We start from the raw sequence: 6,350 nt of genomic DNA, 5'->3' as shown, positions 1-6,350 counted from the left end.
GTTCGATCCCTGGTTGTGGTGTGTACAGGAGGCAACCGATTGATGTCTTTCTCACACATCTCTCTCTCTCTCTTCCTCTTTCTCTAAAATCAGTAAAAATATATCCTCAGGTGAGGATTAAAAAAACATTTAAAAAAGCTGGAAAAATAGAAAAGTCACTTGCTTGAAGGCATCACAGAGAAAAAAGAGGATGAAGAATTTCCAGGCCAGGGTGCAGAAAAGGCCAGGAGCTGAAAGAGGTGAGGCCAGCGTTTGAAACTGATAATCCCCTGGGGCTGTCTGCAGAGTCTACAATATGCGGGTTGGAGATTGCAGAGGGCTACTGACAGCTATATGGGGCTAGAAGGACAGGCATTGTAGTCCAGGGTCTGACAAGGGAGCACCGTGGTGAATCACCCTCATTTTAGTTGGAATCCTGGAGAGCTGCTCCGTAAGATTGAGGTGATCCAGAAATAGAGTCTCCCAGGACTTTAGGTAGCTTTTACCCTTTCAATCCCTGAAACTGGATTAGAATGACCCTAGATTGCTAGTGGCCTCACAAGCTCTCAAAAGCAGCTGCAATCTTCTCTGGGGGAAGATAGCATCAGCCTTGCCTTCAAGTTATTGCTACAAATGATTTTCAATCAGAGTGTTCGGCAAACAATAAGAACAAGGCCCGTGCATGAGGAGGGGAGGCAGGATGAACACAAAAGGAGGGAAGTAATGGACAGCAGGAAAAGCTTGCAGTGCCTTCAGACATTGGAATGATCAAATATAAACTTTAAAATAACTAAGCATACACTCTCCAAAGATATAAATGAAATATTGATAATTATGGCAGAGAAATTAAACTATAACAAAGAGTTTCTTGAAAATTCTAGAACTAAAAATGACAGTAACTGAAATTAAGAAATGGACATAAGAGCAAAACATGTGCACCCAAAGAGAGCGTCAGTGGACTGAACGATAAGCCGGAAGAAACTATCCAGAATAAAGCATAGAGAGACAAAAGGATGGAAAATAAAAGAGAGAGAGACAGAGAAGATACAGTGAGATCTAACATGGGGAATTGGAGTCCCAGAAGAAGAGGAGAGAAAGAATGGGCATAAGCAATATTAGAAGACATAGTGGCTGACTCCATGTTCTGCTCAGGAGTAGTTTGGGCCTCCCCATCTCTTCTCCTCTTCCCTTGCAAACAGGACCCAGATCTGGCTTCTTTCCCAAACAGGGGGTAAAGTGTTCCTCATGTCCCTGTCCTTCCCCAGCCTTTGTCACCATGCTATCCATTATGACCAGCCTGCAAGAAACCTGGTTCTAGGCTCTGCCACAATGCAGGGCCGCCCTCATCAACCAGATTGCAACACCAGGGAGAGGCAGATTCAGAGAGAGCCAGGGGTAGGAATGTTGCCTGTGGAAGGAGGGAGTTTTGTTACAATTTGCAACTTATTTTCTAAAGTCTATTTTGTAAGAATTTAAGTTTAAAAAAGTTGTGCCCTGCCCCCACCAAAAAGAAATTTTCAGAGAGAGAGATGGAGAGAGAGAAAGAGAGACAGACAGACATAGTGGAGAACCTTCCAAAATAGGAGGGAGGGGCAAACCTCAAATCAAAGATTAAGGAGGGCTTAGAAACTCCATGCGGAATGAAGAGAAATGCACACCTGGAAACATCGTGGTAAAATAACTAAAAACAGAATTACTTAAAATTGTGGAATGTTGAAAGCTTTACATCTGGGATCAGGTACAAGATAAGGTTACTATCTAACACCAATTTTTAAAAATATGTTTTTATTGATTTCAGAAAGAGGAAGGGAGAAAGAGGCAGAAGCATCAATGATGAGAGTCATTGATCAGATGCCTCCTGCACGCCCCCTGCTGGGGATCGAGCCCACAACCCAGGCATGTGCTCTGACCGGGAATCAAACCTCAGTCTCCTAGATCCTAGTTCAATACTCAACCTCTGAGCCACATCGTCCGGTTTTTATTTGACATTGTATTTGAGTTCCTGGCCAGTGCAGTAAATAAAAAAATCAGAAACTATTTGCCAATGATATGATAGTTTATGTAAAAAACCTTAAGAATCTGCAGATAAATTAATCAAACAAATAAGAAAATTTGGCACAGTTTCTGCATACAAAATCAATACATAAAAATAAACAGAGACAGAATTTGTAAATAAAAGGAAGATAACATTTACAATAGCATAACACATATGACTACCTAGGAATAAATCTAATAAAGACATGCAAGAACATTATGTAGAAATATATAATAGTTTGAAAGACATTGAAGGAAAGATAAAAACCAATAGAAATATATTCTAGTTTTTTAAAACATAATTTCAAATTTATAGTAAAGTTACAAGAATAGTAAAAATAAATACAAAGGAACATCTTCAACCAGATGAAGGGCATGTATGAGAAACTCACAGCTAACATTATACTTAACGGTTAAAGAAGAAAAATTTCCCCATAAAGTCAGGGACACAACAGAGATGTCTGCTCTTGTCACTTCCAGTCAACATTGTACTGTAGGTTCTAGATGGGGAAATTATGCAAGAAAAAGAAATAAAAGGCATCCAGATAGGAGAGGAAGAAGTAAAAATATCCCTAGTCACAGATGACATGATCTTGTATATAGACAATACTAAGGAATCCACTAAAAAACGATTAGAACTAATAAACAAGTTTAACAAGGTTGCAGTACAAAATTCTACTGTGTTTCTATACATAGCAATGAGCAATCCAAATAAAATTAAGAAAACAGTTATAGATATATATATTTAAAATATGTTTTTATTGATTTCATAGAGAAGAAAGGAGAGGGAGAGAGACATAGAAACATCAATGATGAGAGAGAGTCATTGATCGGCTGCTTCTTGCACGGTCCCCAGTGGGGATCGAGCCCAATACCAGGGCATGTGCCCTGACCGGGAATAGAGCTGTGACCTCCTGGTTCATAGGTCGACACTCAACCACTGAGCCATGCCAACCAGGCAAAAACAGTTATATTTATAAGGCATCAAAAAGAATAAAATACATAGGAATAAATTTAACAAAAGAAGGGCAAGACTGAACAACAATACGTTGTCAGAGGATGCTAAAGAACATCTAAATTAGTAGAAAGGCATCCCATGTTTACGGATCAAAGAATAACATTAAGATGAAAATACTCTCCAAATGGATCTACAGATTCAATACAATGCTTATCAAAATACCAGCTGACATTTTGACAAGCTAATTCTAAAATTCACATAGAAATGTAAAGGACCCTGAATAGCCAAAACAACTTGAAGAAGAAGAACAAAATTGGAAGACTCACACTTCTCTATTTCAAAACTTACTACAAAACTACAGGAATCAAGACTGTATAGTACTGGCATAAGGATGATAGGCTTATAAATTAATGTACTAGAATTGAGAGTCCAGAAATAAACCATTAATTTCATGGGCAATTAAGTTTTCTACAAGGGTGCCAAGACAATTCAATGGGAGAAACAGTAGTCCTCAACAAATGGTGCTTGGACAACTGGATATCCACATGCCAAAAAAAAAAAAAAAAAAGAACTTGGATACTTCACACCATACAGAAAAAGTAACAAAATTGATCCAGGACCTAAATGTAAAGAGTAAGACTATAAAACTCTTAGAAGAAAACATAGGTGTAAATCTTCATGACCTAGGATCAGGCAATGGATTCTTAGTTATGACACCAAAAGCACAAGTGACAAAAGATAAAATAGATAAATTGGACTTTATTAAAATAGCTCTGTGCTACAAATGATACCATCAAGAAAGTGAAAAGACAATTCACAGAATGAAGGAAAATATTTACAGCATATCAGATAAGGGACTTGTGTCTAGAATATATAAAAAACCCTTATAACTCCACAATAAAAAGACAAAAGACTCAATTCTAAAAATGGGCAAAGAATTCAAATAAATATTTCTCCAAAGAAAATGTGCAAGTAGCCAATGAGCACATGAAAAGATGCTCAACATCATTAGTCACTAGGGAAATACAAATCAAAATCACCATGAGATATCACTCTACACCCACTAAAATGGCTGGAATGAAAAAGATGGACAAAACATGTTGGTGAGAATATAGAGAAACTGAAACCCTCATACATCGCTGATGGAAACGTACAGTGGTGCAGCTGCTTTACAGTTTGGCAGTTTCTCAAAATGTTAAACATGGAGTTACCATGTGACCCAGCAATTCCACTCCTAGGTGTAGTCCCAATACGTAAATTGTAATGGCATGTGAGTTATATCTCAATATAGCTGTCAGAAAAAAAATAGTAGATAGATTTCTTCTACACCTTTCGTATAGATTTCCCAAATGTTGACATTTTACTGTTTGCTTTATTCTTGTCTACACACACACACACACACACACGCATATGCATGTGCATGAGCACACACACACGCGCACACACACATGCACACGTGCACGGGCTCACACACACAATTATTTTCTGAATATTTCAAATCAATTGAGACATTATTGTCCTTTATCTGTGAATACTTTAGTGTGTATTTCCTACAAACAAGGACCATTCTCTTATCTAACCATGCTACGGCTATCAAAACCATGAAATAAACATTGATACAATACTGTAATCTACAGATCTTATCCAGAGTTTGCCAATTGTCCCAACAATGTCCTTTCTAGAAAAGGAGCATCTCCGATCACACATTCCCTTCGGTTGTCACATCTCAGTCTCCTTTAATCTGTGGCAGTTGTCTTTGTGTTTTGTGACATTGACCCTTTTCAAGGGCACAGGCCAGTTATTTTGTAGAATGTCCCTCTGTTTGAGTTTGAGATCTCCTGACCGTTAGATTCAGGTTTTGTAGTTTTGGTAGGAATATCAGAGAAGTGACGTGTCCTTGGTGCATCAGATCCGTAGGTGCACTGTGGCAGACTGTCCCATTACTGGCGATGGTAACTATGATATTTGGTCAAGGTAGTGTCTGCCAGGTTTCTCCACTGTCAAGTTGCTCTCGTTTGCTGTTATTTTTCATTTGTGGGGAGACATTTTGAGACCATTCCGTTTTAAACCTTCACCCACTAATCATTTTTGCTTGAATCGATCATTGCTATGATGGTGATTTTTCAGTTTCATCACTCCTTCTATCTTTATTCCTTGGCTTTCTACTGTGAGCAAGAGCTCTCCTTTCCCTGTTTGCTTATTTATTTATATAAATATGGACTTAGGGGTTTCTTACCTTCAGGAGGAACAAGATGCTCTCAGCTCCTCCAGACTTTCCTTGTCTGCCATCTCAAGAATCAGCCATTTAGCCTAGGGTGCCTAGTTCATTTTGAGTGGATAATTGCATTTAGAAACCAATTTTGAAATTACACAGACGCACCCCCTCACACATGCATATATGTAGATGTATATATAAATATATGTTATGTACACTTCCACACGTGTGTATCTATCATCTATCTATCTATCTATCATTATTCTGTCTACTATATAGCTCTGTTGCTGTTAGAAAGCTGGCTCCCATCATCTACAGTATATTTATGTACTCACTCAACCCTAAAACACTCAGAAAGTAGTTTCAGAATTGTCCACTCACAGCTTTGCAAAGAGGAAAATACTCTCTAGAATTCAACATTTGTTTCTAGTTCTTTGTCTTAGCCTGAGGGCATATAGTCCAAGGACTACATTGGAAAGGCCCTTGGGTTTGTTCCTTTCTTCCACTTCAGTTTCATCACTATGATTAAATCACAGTTTCAATACTGTGGTTACAGTATTGTATGGTGTATGGCTTGGTCCATTTGTTTCCATTTGTATTTCATTTTAGGACATTTCCACTATCCTTGTGATTTTATTTATTTTAAATAATTTGAAGTTCAGATGCTCTCTGCCTTCCAGTTATGCCAAGGGCATTGGTTTTATGTAGTTTTATTTGTTCTAGTCTTTTTTTTAAATTGATTTTTATTTGGAAACTCTGTGGAGAGTTCCAGATTTACTTGGCTGCCATTGTCTTGGCTACCCAGAATTCTCTCCCCAAAATCAATGTTTTGAACATGCCAGTTCTTTCCAATTTGATTTATAAACTGAATGCAATCATAATCTAAAGGCCATTTTTAAATGGGGCTGGAGAAGGTGGTTCTTAAATTTGTATGGAAAAGCAAATGGCCAAGAATAGTTTAGACACTGCTAAAAGAGGTGGAGGGAGTTGCCTTTATAAATTCGAAGAATTGTTCTAAAGGTACTGAATTAAGGCGGTACAGGATTGGCAAAGGATGGACAAATAGACCAACGGGGCAGAATAGAGAATTCAAAACCAGACACGCCACATGTAGAAACTCAATTTATGATAAAGCTGGTATTGCAGGCCAGTAGGGGAAGGAGA

Source organism: Miniopterus schreibersii (assembly GCF_964146895.1).
Source record: "Miniopterus schreibersii genome assembly, chromosome: X".
NCBI classification, from domain to species: domain Eukaryota; kingdom Metazoa; phylum Chordata; class Mammalia; order Chiroptera; family Miniopteridae; genus Miniopterus; species Miniopterus schreibersii.
Note: the sequence above shows the minus strand (reverse complement) of the source record.